Source organism: Acanthochromis polyacanthus, chromosome 12 (genome assembly GCF_021347895.1).
Source record: "Acanthochromis polyacanthus isolate Apoly-LR-REF ecotype Palm Island chromosome 12, KAUST_Apoly_ChrSc, whole genome shotgun sequence".
Lineage (NCBI taxonomy): Eukaryota > Metazoa > Chordata > Actinopteri > Pomacentridae > Acanthochromis > Acanthochromis polyacanthus.
In genome coordinates, this window is record NC_067124.1 from 35645984 (window position 1) to 35665786 (window position 19803).

A 19803-nucleotide genomic window follows, 5' to 3' on the forward strand; every position below is an offset into this window, starting at 1 on the left:
ATATAACAAAACTGGGAAATCTGTAAACTAAATGGTTAAAAAATTATTTACCATATTTTAAACCAGAATGCATCACTTTGTCTTTCAAATATGTGTAAAATATTAATATATTTACTGATTTAAACAGATTTTTTTTTCTTTTAAATAGTGTAATTTTATGGTCAAACCTTGTAAAAGACCTTCAACATAATGCAAACATGCTTTTAATGTGGGGATTATTTGCAGCTTTACCTTATTTATGGTTAACAATTCATATTTTAGTATTCTTTTGTCTTTGATTCTTCAATTTATTGCTTTTAATGTGACAAAACGGGGGAAACTATCAAATAGAAGTACATTTTTCAGAAAATTACAAGTAAAAACTGTAACTTATGTAGGTTAATTGTGAGGTTTGTGTTTCAATCCTCGGTCTCTCTACATGCTAAAGTGTCCTAGAGCAATGCACTAAATCTGAAGCTGCTCCTTCAGGTTCATGCAGCTCTACAGCCTTTACATGTGTGTGAATGGGAAACATTGTAATGCGCTTTCAGTACCATTAAAGAAGGAAAGCACCATTTAACATTTATGGACCGGACGTTCATCAGTAAGTCTTGGACCCTTCCTCTCAGTTCCCAGTTCCTCAACTCCTCTCCTCATGTCTTAGTCCGTCCTGTTTGAGATGTGAGCAGAGGAGGAGAGAATAAGACACGAGGCATTTAAGAACACTGTAAAAAAAAGAGAAAAAAAAGTAATAAACCACTGTGAAAATCAATCGCTGTAATATTCAAAAACACTAAAATGTTTTTTTTTAAATAATGGAAAATATTGAATATATCATAGTCGACAAAATCTGTGAAATAAGTTTTAAATTATTTACCATTCTCCAGTACTTATTATTCATAATTTTCTTTTAAATAATGGCAAATATATGTAAAACAATCCTATTTTAAGCTGATGTAGTAATAAATTGTGTAATTTAACCAGCATAAATTGTAAAAAAAAATAAAATAAAAAAGAGAACTATAACTTACAGTTTTGGCCTGTTTTTTTTTTCTTGCAATTTTGTTAATTTTTTTCCTGTGATTTCAATTGATATTTTCAGCAATGTAAAAAAAAGAAATGAGGAATCCTGTAAAACCACTTTTTCAAAAATTACTTCCCAATGGAAAATACCTGTAAACTAATCATATTTTAGTCTGTAATTCTACAGCCCCACATTGTAAAAGAATCCTTACAGTTTTGGCCTGTTTTGCACTTAACATGTAAAATGATGATTAGTTTATTCTGTGATTTTAATCGATATTGTCTGTAATTTTTTTTTAAATGAAGTGAGGGGGTTTGGGGAGCAATCTGTCAAACATTTTCAAAAACTACTTCCCATTTTTCAGTCATTAATAAACATAGTTTTTCTTTAACACAACAGCAAATGCCTGTAAAATAAGTAAAATAACGATATAGTTTCTGACTTAAATACAGAGAAAAAGTAGTGTAATTTTATAGCCAAACACAAAACATCAAGTAATTACTATAAAACAATTTTAAAAAACATATACAAAAGCATAGATTTTTGCTGTGGATATTTACAGTTTTTGTCTGTAACAGAGTAAACAAAAACTTATTTCTATGTATTGTTCAAAAACTATTGAAAAATGTGCATCTTTTCCCGAGATATCCACAGTTAAACATGACGTGTTGCATGTCTGCCTATTTATTTTATGATCTGTTAGATGAGCAGAACAACATTAATGGCAGGTAGCAGCGATAGCTATTATAGTAATCACTGTAATTTAATTCATGCTGTGGTATAATGTGATGAGAATACGCAAATGTCAAATATTGTGGCACACAAGAGTACTGCACAAAGAAAGAGGAATATATATGATAAGACTGAGTGATTTAAATTATGTTCACATATTCATCCGTCCTGTTATCGACACGGTTTGTACTGTCCTGCTTAGTGTTGCCTCTTTTTTGCCACATGTGATGAAAAAACTTTTTCTCAGAGCTTCTACTCCTCTTTTTCTGAGATGCATTTTAGAAATTGAGACACTCTTCAAGATCAGATCGATTTCTGGGTCACAGGCAGGAGGACGGAGGAGACAAAAAGGCTCAGACTGAGGGAATGAGATGAGCCTCTTGTCACCGGCTCAGTGGTTATCTTTCCGTGGACCACTTTGCTGGTTACCAGAAACACCCCTCAGGACCCACCGTTTCGTTTGATCCACTACAATTTGACCCATGTCAGTAGCTCAGCTCCTTTCCCTGCCCAATTTTTCTGCTTCCAGTGCATCAGCTTCAAGAACTGACTCTTCACCTGCTGCTTAATATATCCCTCCTACTGACATGTGCCACTGTAACAGGATAATCACTTCATCTGTCAGTGGTTTTGATGCTGTGAATGCTGCAGAAATCTTATGGATATTTACTTCTCAAGAAATTTAATTGCAGATTTGCTGCATCTAAAGCTGACATTTAGTTTCCAAATGAAAGATATAATTATAAACTGCTTAAAAAAAAGCCCACCAAGGTTGTGAGATCCTTTCACAAATGTAAAATCACTAATACAAGACAGCAACCTTGTCAGGGGAGAATGCAAATAAGTCGGCTGTATCACATATTTAATCACTAGCTTTGTTGGATCTCGCCTCCTGAATACATTCCGGTGTGACCTGACCTAGAAGCGCTGCTGTATTGCTATTCACGTCTCATCAAGTCGAGGCGGAGTGTTTTCTGTCTGTGCAGGTAGAACGTTGAGTCATAAAAAAAAATGAGACACGGCTCCTTACTGACTTCATTAAGGCCAGCAGGAGTTTGGCAGGAGCTGCTGACACAAACCAATTTGCATGTGTAGCTCCGAGAAAGTGGACCGACACCATACCTCGCACGTCACATGCCGGCCGCGGTGACTCCTTGACAAAATTACACCTGGGACTGTATTGCCAATCAGAAGCAGAATTTACCGCCCCAGCACAAGGAGCAGCCAATAAATTGGTATCAGCTGAGGAAAATGAGTTTACTCATGGCTGCCGGTTCTGTCTGGCACTGCAAACGGGCCTGAGCACTCCCAAGTGCTTCTCTTATTCTGGTAATAAATTGTGACAAAAAAAGGTTCCGCCTGCAGTTTAAACACTCCCCTGATGGAACAGGTAATAGTGAGCAATACCGTTGACGTCTTATTTATAGCTTCTGGTAACTGAGCGTATCCCATTAGCCATAAACAGCTCTGCTTTTCTTTGTGGGGAGAAAGAGGAGCAGATTTGCTTTTTTCCCTCCACTATTTCTTCTTTTTCAGTCCAATTTTTATCCTCGATATACAGCAGAATGTCACAAGCCCTTAGCTGCATCCCAGGTCTGATTGGATTGATGGTATGTGAGCAAGCAGTGGCTCATAAAACCTGAACTTATGGTCTTCTGTCATGGTGACCTATTAGTGCTTCCGAGCAGGGTTCTGTGGTTTATTTGTACATATTGCTACTGTGAGGACCTCTGCTCTTTTCTTGTCAGTTGTAGTGTAGGATGTGCACCCTCCTGCACATCCTATATTACTGATCTTATTATATTTACATATCCTCAGTGTGTTTAATTTTAAATAGTTTTGCTTGACTGTGGTAAAGTGGTGCATCTTGTCATAGCCTTGCGAGCCAGGTTTTAGTTAAATTGGGGGCTCATCTGGGATTTGAACCCAGAATCTCTCCCACAAATTTGATTTACTGGCAGGGTTGACTCTGCATGTTAAATCTCAACATTTATCACTCTGTGTGCAAGTAGGGGCTCATAAAAACTGAAAATATGGTCATCTGTCATGGTGGTCTATTAGTATTTTGTTGTTTATTTGTACATACGAGGGCCTCTGCTCTTTTCTTGCAATTGTAGTGTCGGGTGTCTACCTCCCTACACATCCTATATTGCTGATTTTATTGTATTTTTAATATCAGTGGGGTGTAAAATAAATTATTTTTGCCCGACTGTGGTAAACTGGTGTAGCTTGTCATGGCCTTGTAAGCCAGGTCTTGACTAAATTGGGGCTCATTTGGGGTTTGAACCTAGAATCTCTGTCGCAAATTTGACTTGCTGGCAGGTTTGACTCTTTGCGTGTCAAATCTCAGCTTTTTATCACTCTGTGTGAAAGTAGTGGCTCATACAAACTGAAGTTCAGGCTTTCTGTCATGGGGACCTACGTATTAGTGTTTTGTGGTTAATTTGTACATATGAGGACCTCTGCTCTTCTCTTGTCAATTGCAGTCTAGGAAGTCCACCTTCTACACATCCTATATTGCTGATTTTATTAGATTTAAATATCCTCAGCATGTTTAATAAATTACTTGGATCTTGTCATGGCCTTGTGAGCCAGTTTTTGACAAAGTTGGGGGCTTGTTGGTGATTGGAACCCAAGATATTTCTTGCAAATTTGATTTATTGGAGGTGTATTGGCAGGTCTTACACTCTACACGACTTTAATCACTTCATCATGGCTGTACGAATATGGAGTCATGGCATTTGCACTCTAGAATGTGCCAGCAACATTGAACCTCTGATAAACAAGATTGTTTTGGGGTTGAAGGTGTGCAAACTGGTGATTTATAGCAACTTCTCCAGAAGATTAGGAATCTGTTGGATCATCTGACTCAAGCAGTTCTTAGTGTCAACTCAGTAAAGAGCCAAAACAATAGTGACAGATCTTGGCTGAGTGCTCAGGTGTGTCCCGCAAAGCTCGATTTTATACAAATTGTGACAGAAAGGCTTACAATAACATGAATGCATCTTCTTGTTGGACAGATAACAAGCATTTTTTTTCTTCAGTTGTGATGAGCTAATTTGTGAACAGAAAGCAGATTCAAGGCAGCTTAGATGACAAATAGATGGATCAATGCAAAATATGGAGAGTATGTCTGATTCATGCGTTGCAGATAGATTAGAGTCATCTTTAGTGTTGGTGCATGAAGTGAAAGTACTATGAAAATGAAATGCAAAACAGCAATGAAGTGCATCACTTAGAGCATGGTATATACAGTATGTTACAGTATAGATGGGTAAGGGGTCCAAACCTTCAACGAAACCTTAAAGTTGCTGAATAAACCTCTTAAAAACTCATCTCAAAATTTTGTATTTTAAACATTTTTCAATGAAAATGATTCCCTACAGCCTAAAAAATTGCTTAGATGTAGCTCTACACTGTTGTTTCTTGTAGAACGTACAGATAATCTGTTTTCAAACATGCAAACAACAACAACAACAACAACAACAACAATATTTTAAGAATATCTTGATCAGACACTGATATTAACATTCATTTTCATGTCTTGTGGACTGAAACTGAACAAACGTTGAACACATCAATGAGCCTGTATTTGCACAATTCAGTGTACCACTTCAAAAAAAGCTACAAGAAGGTCATAAGGCATGTTTTGAAATGAAGCTCAGTATTCATATTTTCTGCCTCAGTGAAAGGAAAAACTCTGGAATGTGTGAGTTCAAATTCTTGTTCTCCACATGAAAGAAGCAGCTTCCCTCAGGGTCATAGATAGATATCATTGGTATTTAGTTATTTTTGGTTAAAACAGGATAAACCAGGGTTTTTATCCACTGGATTGCATAATTACAAAAATGTATTTTGTAACTTGTGTAAGGGGTGGATGTTGAGTTTTACTTGAGTTTTGGCACATCTGCTGGACTATTTGCATTAAGTTTTAACATAAGGTTGTCCATATGGTTGATTTTAAAACACTGCACTCATTTTATTATAGTCTCTGTCTACATTTTGCTCTTATGAAACAAAAGTTACAGAGCAGGAAGTCCCAGTTGAAATAGTCTTAAAGCTTCCCTGAGGTGCAGTTAAAGATGTTCTTACTTTGCTTCAAAACTACAAGGCTTCTCCTCTGTCATTTATAATGTGATACGCTTAAGACAGATTGATTTGAAAAACATATTTTTAATTTATTTGAAAAATAAATGTATATTGGATCTTTTTTTTTTTTTTTTTACATATTTTTCATTTTTTATTAATCACAGAAAAACAAAATCGGACCAAAAGTGCCAATAAAATCCATCTTAAACATTGGTATTTTTACAAATCATATTCTTTCTTTCGGCTGCTTGCTCTCTGCTACCTGTCACTTCCATGTAGGTATATTTTTAACAAACAAAAATTTAATTTTAGCAGCTGTTACAGATTTTTAAACAACTCAGATTTACTAAAAAAGCTAATAATACTATATATGAGTCCCCGTGTACTTGTACGTGGCCGTCTTGCCAAATATGACGAGTAACTAAAAAGTGACAGTTTGGCCTTCAGCAATTTGCTGAAAATAAAAATAAACAAGACATTGTGTCTCCCCAATGAGGAGAATGCTCTCAGCCTTTAATTGTCTGGTTCCACCACATATAGCGGGATTCATTTATCATCTAAATTCTCAATTACGTTCCTGATTACACGTTTTTAGTTGGTAGTTCCATTTGGTCAAAGTTCACTTTTATTGTGTTTTGTGGTTGCTATAAACTTGGAGACGTAAAATTACAGCTGTTAAGATATGAAGATGCTTACTTTCCTCAATCCCTTACAACTAGAGAGACCCTGCCACCTCACTGCTTCACGGTGAACAAAACTCACCAAATGTTCTGCTGCTGGCTGCAAGAGTGAACACAGAAGTCTTCATGCATGCCTAGCATCTGAGGAACTTAACGCCCAGTGGTGTACCTTGGTCACTGATGGCAATGTCACAATAACGAGAAAAATCATAGTGTTAGCAGCTTGTGTGGCTAACATCAGCTTTGATCTTATGCTCTCAGGTCAAAGCTCCGTGGAAATTGAGGGACATTCAGAGATGGTGGAAACCTTTAATTTGAAACCAACAAGCAAGGACTGGGTGGGTTGCTGTTTTCTTCTCTGTACTATATAAAATTCTATTAGATTAAATGAGCTGTGAATTGGTTTTGTTTTTGTATAAACAGAATTGATCAGATTTTAGTTAAATGTAATTTACAGAGTAAAGCTTATTACCATATTTAAATTCAAATGTACCTCTCATGTACTTGTACATAACATTTGTGGAAAGAGGGACCTTTTAAGTAGCATTTTTAATTTAAGACTTTTATAATAACAGCCTGGCACTGTAGAACCCTTTTTGACTTAAGTGTCATGTTTTCTTATTTCATTTATATTGTAATTATCTTAGCTTTTTCAAGATGGCGCCATGCCAGCGGCAGCCTGTTACAGCAGCTCCTGTTAACTCTAGGTGTTTTTAGATATTTCTCGTGGTTTTTTTCTCTTTCCTTTTATTCTGTTCTTCAAGTGGGTGCATCGCATTTGTACAGGGCAGCAATGGATGTACAAATGGCGCTTCCCCTACTTTTTCTACTCTTTATTTCGGAACTTTTAAGTTTCTCAGCTGGCGAGCCGTTCAAACACGGCTCCATTGTTTACAGTCGAGATCAGCTGTTGGTGCTGAGCCAGGCCAGGCAGCCACAGCTGATGTGGGAGAGACTTCACGACATCCCAGTGGAGCTCCGGAGTAAATGATGCAGTTGTCTACCTGCTGCACAGATCGCTGACTCACCTGGAGGACACCGGCAGCACTGTGGGGGTCATGTTCTTTGACTTTTCCAGTGCTTTCAACACAATCCAGCCTTCTCTGCTCAGGGTGAAGCTTGAGGGAGCGGGAGTAGACTGTCACCTGGCTGCTTGGACTATCGACCACCTCATCAACAGACCACAGTACGTGAGGCTTCAGGACTGTTTCTGATGTAGTAGTCAGCAGCATGGGGGCCCCACAGAGGACGGTGCTCTCTCCCTTTCTCTTCACCCTGTACACATCGGACTTCCACTACAACTCTGGGAGCTGTCACCTCCAGAAATTCTCGGATGACACAGCCATTGTTGGGTGTGTGTCTGATGGGGACGAGCTGGAGTACAGGACGGTGATCTCTGACTTTATCGACTGGTGTGAGCGGAACCATCTGCAGCTCAACGCCAGTAAGACGAAAGAGATGACCATCGACTTCCGTACGAGGTGGGCACCTCAGCCTGCACCGGTGAGCATCCAGGGTATGGACATTGAGATAGTGGACTCATACAATATCCTGGGTGTTCACCTCAACAACAAACTGGACTGGTCACACAACACAGAGGTCCTGTACAAGAAGGGCCAAAGTCGTCTCCACCTGCTGAGGAGACTGAGGTCCTTTGGAGTGTGCAGGACTCTACTCCGGACATTCTATGACTCTGTGGTAGCGTCTGCTGTTTTCTATGCAGTGGTCTGTTGGGGAGCAGGGAGCACAGGGAGAGACAGAAAAAGACTGAACAGACTGGTGAGGAGGGCCGGTTCTGTGCTGGACTGTTCCCTGGACTCCATAGAGGAGGTGGGTGAGAGGAGGATGTTGGCAAAGCTCAGATCCATCAGGGACAACCCCTCCCACCCACTGCATGACACTGTGAAGTCTCAAGGTAGCAATTTCAGTAGGAGACTGAGACACTTAACCTACAATACGGAACGCTATCGCAAGTCATTCATTCCATCTGCTATTAGACTTCATAACACCAGCATCACTGGCTGATGTTTACACAAAAATAGACTGCTTCACACAATCCCTTACCACATAATCTGCGTAGTTTTCTCTCATACTTCACATCATTCCATAAGCCACCTTTCCCATCCTACACTCCTGGACATATTGCGATTGTGATTATGATTATCATTATATTGTTGTTGTTGTTTACTGTTGCTCTACTGTATGATCTATGCTGCTGTAACATGGGAAATTTTCCCGGACACTGGGAGTAATAAAGGATTATCTTATCTTATCTCTTTATCATCACTTAAAGTACAACTGTTGCAAGATTTCAGTCAAATGTAGTCTACATAATAAAGCTTATTATACTGCCCATGAGTTCTCATGTGGTTTTACACAGCATTTGTTGGAAAAAGGCACAATATGGAACCTGTAAGTAACATTTTGAATTCAGGGCTTTTATTATAACATCATGGTATACGACAAGGACACATTTGACTTCAGTGCTTTATCTTATGGAATGTAAATTGTAATTTATCAGCATTTAATGAGGCTTACATAATAAAACTCATTATTCTGAATGAGTTCTAATGTATTTTTGCAAAAAAGAGTAACATTTTGAATTCAACACTTGCATTATAACAGCTGGTATTTGGTCTACAGTAGAAACACTGAGTAATAGTCTCGTATAAAAACTGTCCCTCAGTTTGCAGTTCAGCTACAATATTCTGATTTTCTGCAGCTTTTGCATAAATTATTAGCTTCTTCAATGCTTTTTTTTCCCCAAAAAAAATTGCAGTGCTGTTTTTGGGGGACTGTGTGGAGGAGGATGGGATCAGTGGTAGTATTTCTTCCGGGTTGAGTGAGTCCAGGGAGGGATGAGCAGTGATGCTGCCTCTGTTCCTCTCCGCTCCTCGGCAGCAGCGCAGCTCTGCTCAGACTCACCGAGGCAGCGGCAGCACGTCCGCCCGCAGAGAGAGCGCTTCCCTCCGCATAGCGTTACTGAGCCGCCACACGCTCTAATGGATGTCTTCTTCTCCGGGTTTTGACACTGGACGGTGCTCTGGTAGCAGCCGCGAAAAAAACCCCTCACATCGCCGGCTTACATTTTGTTTTTTGTTTTTTTAATTATATTTTTTTAGGGTTTGTCTCGACGACACACGGAGAAGCAGCCTCACTCCCCCCATCGTTAGCCCGCTAAGCTAGCTAGCCAAACCCGCTAACTTAGCCGCGATACTTTGAGCCTTGTCGGTTCCCCAGCCCGCGGCGGTTCGAGGCGACCCGTCACTCCAGGTAAGCTTGAAATGGATCAAAATAACCTGATATTGTGTCTGTTTTTAACACCCACACGATCACTGCGGGCTTGTTTCTGACCCCTTCTCTAGCAGCGGCAGCCAGGCGCTACGGCAGGGCAGAGAGGGGGGGTTCATGTTGACAGAAGCAGCCAAGCAACGAGGATGCGATGCGACTTCAACACACCGATTCTCACTTTACGTGCAATGAAATAAAAGCAGACGTTTCCAACACTTCATAGGCATCTAACGGTAGCGCTCAACCTTGACTGTTGATCCGTGGTGCCGCTGATTGGGCCAGGTTAATGTATATTATCTCAACACTTGCCGCATTTGACTGCAGCGACTTTTTCCCCTAACGGTTTAGTCAAATGAAACAGTTATCAGATGGCCTGCCCTATGCACGTATATTCTTCCTGCTTATCTTCACTGTACGAATGCATGAGGGGGAAAAAAGAGGCATTAAAGTGATTACAAGGGAGTGTGCAGAGCTCCAGTGTTGCATCACAACCTGGAAAGATGAGCTGTAAACCTGGAATTTAACCTCTGCTTGGCGGCTGTTGAGTCTCCAGTGTCTGATTAGAGGTCAGATGATTTAGCTTGGCTCCACACAAACAAGGTGAAGAAGAAGGAGGAAAAAAAACCCAAAAAACTAGTGGCTTGAATGAAGCTTCCCTTCTTTGGTGGACTGCAGATTTTAACCCCAGTTAAACAGAGGTTAATCACATTTTATGTAATCCAATCCAATCACAAAGAGACCTTTTTTTATTTTTAGGGTTCGGTTGAAGCATGTGCGTGTGGAAGAGAAACTCATTGAGCGAGTGAAAGAAGAGAGAATGAGTGTGCATGAGCGAGGATGCATTAACAATGCTGTAATTATCTCAAGAGATAAGAAAATGGTTTCGCTATCAATCCGGCAAGAGTCGGCAGTTGCATGAGCCGAGCTGATGAAGATGTAGAATTGACAGGGAACCAATTAAATGAATCTGTCATGTTCCTTAAGGGGAGAGAAAAGAGGGGCATTTATTATTTATCCCCAGTGTATGTGTGTGTGTGGCGTTTTCTGTGCAAGTGCTGGAGGAGAATATGCTGCGTTGTTGGAGGGAAGCTCCTCTACCTTGTTTGCTACCTGTAGCAACGGTCCAATGGTGAACAAGAGGACGATTGTGCACAGATTACCTGCAGAAATCAAGAGCTAACTTGACCATACTGTGTGGTTGTTGCCTTGTAATGTGTTCATCGCATGTCAGGGCTGCACGATGTGTTGCTTCAGCGTTGACATTGAAACAAATCGACTCAGACACACCGCAACTTTTGTTTTGCTGCTTTATACAAAAAAAAAAAATCGCTCTTATTTTCCAAGAGAAGTCTGGTGAACATCATTTCCTCTGATTTAAGGTTTTTTTCTGACTTTATTCTCAAGAGATTAAGTTCATTGACGTGCACAGGCTCCATGTGTGCGCAGCAAAATGAGCGATGAGCAGGAGAGAAAAGGGAGATTTGGTTGCAAAAAGAAATGCAACGTCGGTTGTACGCAAATATTTTGGCTGCAGAAAGGATACAGGTACTGGGTGTTACAAAGCAACATGCTTAAATTATTTGACTATTTAAAACGGCACCACAAAGCTTTGTATGATGAGTGCAAAGCCACATTTAAATGCCATCCAGAGCAGGTTCCAGACAAGTTTTTGCAGCTTTTTGAAGATGATTTATAGATGCACTCCACTACAAAATCACTTCAATTGTTCTGTAATGGTTATTTCTTTTTAAATAGCTAGTAATCTGGTGAAAATTGCTGTATCTTTGTGTATTGCAATGTATGCATGTTCCCCAATGTCTTGCAGCCTTAGTGCACGTGAGTCGTATGTTCTCGAGCTGTACGGCGCTCCTGACTCGGCTTGCGTTTGTCTCATGTTCAGGATCTTGCCTCACAGCTGTATGTCTGAACTTGTGCTCAGGCATGACTGTCCAGCATCGAAAGGAAATGAATCATGTTCCTCATTTCAAGGCCGTGGAGTCGGCATGAAGCGTTTCCTGCCCTGTGAGTGTGTGTGGACTGATTTCAGGCCACCGCAGATGCACTGCTGTGTGTCCATATTTGAGATGTTTTTGTTTTTTTTTTAAACAAAAATGGGAATATTTTGGCCAAGCTCTGTCTAGGATATGCATTTTATGAGACAGCGTAATTAGATGTAGACTCTTAGAAAGGGAATGACATCCATTATGTTCTCACATGTATAGAAATTGAAAGAACAACCCACTGTCGGTAAGTGCGTCACTGTGGCTTTAGCTCATATAGAGGGCATCTGTAAGTAATGGGTTGTGTGTGTTTCTGCTGGGTAATGGCAATACAAGTGGTTATAATCATCATAATGACATGCTTTGGAATGTAATTCATTTAATCTTTAAAAAACTTTAAATTATAAAGTGTAATGTGTGTAAATGCAACCAAATTGTATTCTGTGTTTTTAGTAATGGGCAGAAATCAGTGGCTTCTATAAACTCGCTGTTTCCTTGCCTTTGTGGGTCAGTAGTGTATAATACTGAAAATGAAAGAGCTAAAGGTGAAATGCCCTTAATATCCACTCTGTTTGTGAGTGTATTGGTGTTTGTCATCGAGCGTGGCTGTGGTGCATTTATTGCTCCGAGCTGGTCTGGAACAATAGCTCTATTCTGGCCCATGTCTCCGGAGGGAGGCAGCAGCATTCGGCGTTCCCGGCACTGTGTGTGCCAGCGAGGCTTGGTTTGGGATTGGGTTTCCACAGCCACCTGGAGCTCAGAGCACAGGAATGCCATTGTTCCTCCTTCCAGACTATGGCCGGATCAGGCACACATGCAAACACACGCATGCACATAAACAGACACATGCAGGAGGAGCTCATACCAGCCCGCCGGTCCCCCAAAACTTAGGTCACCCTGCTTTGTTGCGTTGCCATTGCTCACATACGTAAATAGACGGTGAAGCATCAGGCTCCTGCCTTCACAGCCGCTGAGACCTGACATTATATGAGTAGCGGGTTAGTATTTTTAGCTGCAAACCACACATTTCTGTGAGCTGAACTTATTGCAGTTCTGCTCTTTGTTGTGTTATTTAACCCAGCAGCTTGCTTAAACCTGAACAAAGGCTGTGAAGTGGTTAAAAATTAAGTAGAAACCTTTTCAGACACAAGATACGCAACAGTGGCTTCATCTATCTGTTAAAACGACGACATTCAGTCATTCAGACGTTGTTCACTTTAAGTGTTCCTCATGATTGCATTCAGAGTGATGGAGAGAGCCACAGTGCATGCCAGATATTTGCTGTACATGAGAGGTTAGATAGTTCATCAAGTTGTGTATAATACACAATAACACACTCAGAAACAAATCTAAACTAACAGCAATTTAGTTGCTGTTAGTTTACTACTACTTAAAATCATGTCTGTATGTTATGCTAATCTAACTACCGCTTTACCAGCAGTAAAATAGCAAATATCCCATGTGGGGGAGCTCAGTACTCAAACTAAGGACGACTATGTATGTACGTAACAAGAGATTTAACCACAGTAACATACAGTGTGCTGCTTTTAGATTCTGATCATCCTGTCTCCATGTCAGGGATCATTTATAGCTAATCATGAAGTTACTGCTGTTACTCCATGTGTATGTAAGTGTTTGATGCTGTAGATATTTAATAAAGTCAGTAAAAACTCCTACAAACAGCTACAAGTAACAAACTAAACTTCAGCTCTTATCATTTTATCAAAGTCTGGATTGACTCATTGCTGAGTCTGTTAATCTGACTTGCTAGTCTCCATTTTCATCACAGCAAAGGTCTTTAAATTCAGGCAGTAAAAGATGTGAAACTGTAGAGCAAATGAGGAAACTCTTTTTCTGGACCAACACTGGTGCTGAAATGTAGTAAAGGCCTTCCCCAAATGTCTCTGCACACCTCTAGGTATGTTGCTTGTGCGTGTCTGTCTGTTAAAGCGACGACATGCAGTCGAGACTTATGTTATGTTGAAACTGATACGGAAATGTTACTAGGTGTTAACACGGAGCCGGCATGTTCAGATGTCATCAGATTAATGGAAAGGATTGCATGTCTGAGAGGTGCTTAGCACTGAAGAAAATGCTCAGATAATCATTTAGTTAGTGCTCCTCAAACAGCACAGGTGGCAGCGATTTTTGCCAGAAAAATGGCAAATTCTGTTGTCAGTTTCTCCAGTGTGGAGAAAATATCAGCCTGTCTCTTTCTTGTCTGTTGTCTTTAAAAGGAATACTCAAGAGCTTTGCTGTATTGGTTGCTACAAATACCAGACATCACCTCAAGGACACGATATTGAATATTTTCAACAGTCTGTAATTTTATAAACCAAACATTTGACAAGTTAATCAAAAAACAATAACAGAACTGATAATTCATTGCCGACCAAATGCAAGTAAATGAAAAACTGGGACCCTGAAATGAAATTCTAAATCTCTGTTATGGATGCATATTGTCATCAACAGACTGGAGCAAGTGTAGCAACACCTCTTGTGTTATCTGCTCCAGTCAGGTTGACTTTGTTTATGAGAAATCGGTGTGTGTGTGTGTTTTTTTTAAATCAAACCTTCATCCCACATGAAAACATTGCACAAACATCATCTGTCAGTGCAAGATCTGATTACTGACAGCTTTCTAACCCGGTACTTTACTAAGGCGGGTTTTCCTTTTTAATAATGTTGTCTGATCAGGCTACATCAGTCAGACTTACTGCTACACTTAAAAGCAGCAGGAAGCACAGTTGAGTAAATTTTGCACTACTTGTAGTAATATTAAAGACTGACAGGCATGTTGACAAAGAGTTTTGGGGTCAAATGAAAGAGGAAACTCTGGTGGAGGCCCGTAGCGGTCCCAAAGGTGGTCTCGGTCCGGTTCTTTGGTCCGAACCAAAAAAATCTGGTCTGCTTTCACACCAGCCCAAACGAACCGTACTTGCAGGTGTTGCGGACTCCAGTCCGCTTTAAGCGGACCAAAAGGCGTAGGTGTGAAAGCACCCTTAGTATTACATCAGCTATTCTACTCTTAACAGGCAGCCAAGATTCAGTGCAGAACTTACTGAAACCCACTCCGGATGTTGATAGCTAGTTTAGTGAGATCAGATAGCGGAGACCTAAATGGTTGATCTTCAGACAAAGTGGGAGAAACAGAAAACAGAGAGGGATGAGAAAGAGGGATTGGCAGCATTTAGCAGTTTTTTTTTTTTTTTTTGCCCTGCTGCCTCTCAGTCCTCTAGGATTTGTAGTCAGACAATTTCGGCTGTGAGTGTGTGCGCACGTGCACATACACGCATGTGATTGGCCTGTGCATGCGTGTCCTCTGGCTCTCCAGCGGGTCACATTAGGGATAGAGTTGCGTAGAAGTGGGTCAGCCAGTGCCACCAGGGAGTCTTGCCAGCTCCCTACTCCCTCTCAGGCTGGAACCAACTAAAGCCCAACACAAACACATGCTCGCAAGTATTAATTGTTGATGTTGAAATCACGCTCCTCACGTGAAGAGTTAGTCAGTCATTGACCTTGCGTGTTAGCGCCTCGTTCGCTGTACTTTGACTCCTCATAAATGGCTTCGATGGAAATGTTGTGGCTGCAGGCACGACCATGGGCAACCCTAAGCTATGGCGCAGTATGTTTAAGCTGCATATAGGGGCCCGTACAGATGATTCAGAGTCTGTCACTGTGGCTCAGCTGGATGGACACAGTGTTTCTGCTGGCTTAATGATAAGGAAATAGGATTTAGCCCAGTATTCAGCAGAGGTTTATTTCAACTCCTTTGCTGCAGTCTCTTGTTTTCTGCATTGGTTCTCCTCTGACAAGGAATTAATGGGCTATTTCTGTGCTCAGTTTGGTTGCTTATGTCCTTGTGTTGTTGAGTTGCGATGGCATCATGAGGTAAGAGCACAGTGATGTAAGCAGAGTTTAAGACTGGACTATATCAATTTGGCAAAAATAACCCTGAACCTTCATCAAATACAAATATAAGCTGCTTCTCTAAAGGAAGTGATGCTCAGTGTCTGGATAGTGTTCTGTTTCTCACAAGATGCCTCGTATTGCCACTGATAATGGGGAATTTCTGAGCAATTTCTGAGCGTCTCATGCTAGTGTCACATTTTTACTGCAATAAAAAGCCCAGAACCTTCATGAAAACAGCACAACCACGGCTAAAAATAGTGAGAACTCGGGTTCATAAATCATAAAAAGAGAAAAAAAGACGGATATTTTGATTATTGGATCACCTTTTTCATCAAAGTATCAAAAAAATCTGGAATCAATGTGCAATATCTGTCCACATGTTTTATCAATACTGGAAAAATAGTGACACTAAATGCTGTAGATATTTAACAGTTTACATTTTAATAACTTCTGCAAACTGGGTGTTTTTTTCACTGTGTTCCACAATATTTAGAAAAATGTTTCACCAAGCAGAATGGATCTTCCAAAAAATTCCTTCCAACCTGCCACATGGTGTATAATTTTTGAGCTGTTATGTATTTATTAATTCATTTATTCATTATATTGCTGTTCTTTTGCTCTTAATGTCTCTAATTTGTTCCATGCGTCTTTCCTCATGGCTCTGTCCAAACACAGCCTGCAGTTCAGCCTGTTTTTGGCATTTGATCAAATCAGCTTGTGGTAGCGATGAATCAAGCGGCAACCACTGGGGGGAAAAAAAAACTTCCTCTAATGTGCAAATGAGGCTGGCACCTAAAGCGGTTCAATCCCCTTAGGAGGTTTTGTCCATCTTTACATACAGTCGGTGTGTTTAACTCCATACTATAGTATCATAGTCCAACTCTGGAGTTTCTGGCAGTTCTATAAAGCTGTATTGCTCCCAACTGTGTAGGGGGCTTTAGTCGGTGTAGAGTAAATTAATTGACAGCTGATTTGATCCATCTGTTTAGTCAGTTTACATGGTAAAATTCCAACCATTTTCTGGTTCCCTTCTCTCAAATTGATGCATTTGTTTGTGGTGTGTGATATAGTGTGTGGTTGTTTGGGGTGTTTGCCAGAAGAAGTGATTTGAGGGCATCAGTTTGTCAGATAATGTGTCAACGTTGGGTTTATAGTTCAGCCTAAGTGGGTAAAAGAGAAAGCAAGAATACTGTCAGGTGATTACTGGTTAATTGGTTAATTGCTGTTAATAATTAGTAGTACTGCTGTAGATAGTCACTCAAAGTACTGCCAGTTTCGTGTTGGTAAGCAGAGAGCATTGTGGGAGTTTAGCTAGCCTAGGTCCACCATGAGATAGTCTTGTGTGAGGCTAAATGCCCTCTGGCAAGAGCTTTTATTTTGTAGGTGAGCTGAGATGTATCTGTGCTATTGGAATGTAATCAAAGTGACTGTATCAGGACACAATTATCGAAATGATTTTTTTCGTGTTGTCGATCGATTACTGATCAGTTTCTGGACTGTGAATGTAAATCATGGGAGTGAAATGCAAGTAAAATAGATGTCAGGAGATTACAGCTCAGATTAAAAGATGTTTCTGTTGTTGTAAATGTGTTTTTAGATATTTCTCTTACACCTACGCATGCCCACGCTATTTTGTCAATATGCAGATCCAGCTGAGGCGAATTCACCGCTTGTTGTCTTATTAAGTGATTTCCTGCATAGAAAGAATCTGTGCAGGGACATTAAAGCTTTAAGAGTCACCTTGAGCACCTCAATAGAGAGAAATATTGTGGACTGCAGCAGCTCAGGCTCTTAGTGCTGAGTAACGCTATACGTGGTGTTCAGCTTAGCTCCAACAATTCCCCTCTTTGTGAGAGCGTTCAGGTCATGTGTGTCCTTATGTTGCATCTATTTCAGTCTAAGATACGACTCGACAGGGAAAAAAAAAGTGTTACCATGGTGAAAGCCGTGCTTCTTGCCCATCCCCCCTGAAACTCGCCATAGGAGAAAGTGGATTTGCCAATTTGTGCTGACTCACGAAGAAACAATTGTATGACACATACTTACACACACAACTTCGCTCCCACTGGTCTGGAATAATTGTTTGTGTGCTTTTTGTAATGAGTTACACGCAGTTTGAGTGTGTGTTGGTTTCTCCAACCAGCTCTCAGCTTTTGTTTTTTAGGGCTTTAATGTAAGAGGACTTTTTAGTTTTTCTGGTTACCTGTTTTAATAGATTACTCTATTTAACCAAATGTAATTCTATATTTTCTCTTTGAATTAGGTTTGAAAAAGCAACAGGGATCTTAAATTGACAAATATGTGTTTTTAATGTAACCATGCATCAGATCAGCAGAGTAACAGTGTATTAGGGATGCAAATTTTAAACAATGTTTGCCACTGATGGTCGACTGTGCAACCAGTCAATGTTTAATTGTTTCAACAAAGTACGTACAAGGCGCCTTTCTTCATATGCTGATGAAGCAATTTTTTTCTACAGACACATATTTGCAATGAAAGCAACTTGGCCTTATTATACATTCAGTTACAGGAATGCTGTCCTAGTAAACTAGGGCTTTTCATGAATATGTATCGTGACTGGGAGGCATTCACCGCCACGTAAGTCTTTGTCATGGTGACCCTTGCTAGCTTAACCTCTGCAATGCTCTTTTCTTGGCAACATGGAATTACAGTAAACAGCAAGATGCTCCACCTGATGCCGTAACCAACTGCTACAGCTAATCTACAATAGTTTCTGATGTGTGCGCTTTGTTTTTCTACCTTTTCAGCTAACATATAGTTCATCTGTAAAATCTTCCACAACAACGGATTAATTGATGGTTAATCATTAACATCCTCGCAGTGTAATAGAGTGGAAAATTATGAATCCTTTGTAGTCTTTGGCTGCATCATTAGTTGCATTTCAGAAATAATTTCTGCACATATTCATGTACCTGGAAAGCCATATCATGCGATCATTCATGTACACTGAAAATACAGATGTCTTTTTAAACATGAAGCAGGTGGTTGGTTGTGTCGTTGTCGTAAATACTGCAGAGGAAGACCAGAAATCATTAAAAGTAAGACCAGAGTTTTACTTAACTGCACAACAGCTGCTAGCTTTTGTAGACAACAGGGTAGCCTAAGGTGTTATTAAATTGAATTAACCACTTCTAGTTAAGGCAGATGTCTTTGTTTTCTACTGGGAAAACAGTCACATAATAGGAATGCGATTAATAGAAGGAATGTAGTAGACAGTGAAGGCTTAAACGGAAAGAGAACATGAGTGTCTTCATTGTTGTTTTCCAGAAATCTCGATTTTTGCACATCCAGAATAAAATGCATCCATGAAGTTTTCAAATTGAAATTAATTTTGTGACTCCTAAACAGATTTAGGAGTCATAAAACTCCGATTATGTGGTTGCTATAGGTAGAAGTTTTATGGTTTAAAATAAAAATGTCTTCATGTAGATGTCTGAGTTTGCTAGACCAGCAGCTGTTTTCATTCTACTCTGGACATGGATATGTAAAGGGAGCTGGATCTGTACCACCACTCAGTCTGCAAGTCTTACTCAGTGGACGCTTGTGGTACTACAGATACAGGTAGAGAAACATTAAACCGACACCTGCAACACCTCAGACTGCAAATAAGGTTGGCTTTAGACTGTTATGAATTTTAAATCTGTTGGGTTCTTTCACATTTCATTTTTTCCCTTTGATAAGCGAGTTGCTTGATGTCATTCCAACGTAAAGTCTGTGGGACAGTAGAAGATCTGCAGGTGGGTCTAGCAAGTAAAATACTCAAACGCATCTGTAGTGGCTCTTGCCAAGCAATACCGAAGTAATCCTGGGAGCTATAGCTTTCTTGGCTTGTGGACAGGTAAGCAGTTTTCATTAAAATAGCTGCTTGGTTGACGAAACGTCTACATTTGATCCACTGGTGCGCCAAGCTTTTTATATCCGTTTCTCACCACACCTTTTGGTGCTAAATAAGACATTTTTAGCTTAACCGCATTGGTCATTTGTGGAAATAATGATTGTAAAGGTGCAGATAAACGAGTTGTTCTGTTTCATAAGGTTGATTTTGGACTTAGTCAATAAAAGGTAGTTTTTATTA

At 40.1% G+C, this 19803-nt stretch overlaps 1 protein-coding gene across 1 annotated transcript in view; it reads left to right on the top strand.

The window, feature by feature from the left end:
• Window positions 1–9334: 9334 nt before the first annotated feature.
• The window catches only part of galnt1 (UDP-N-acetyl-alpha-D-galactosamine:polypeptide N-acetylgalactosaminyltransferase 1), a 73116-nt gene continuing 62647 nt past the window's right edge, over window positions 9335–19803 (top strand). Inside the window, exon 1 of the mRNA XM_022192984.2 lies at window positions 9335–9777. The gene's annotated coding sequence lies outside the window, so the exon portion shown is untranslated. The remainder of the gene's footprint in view (window positions 9778–19803) is intronic.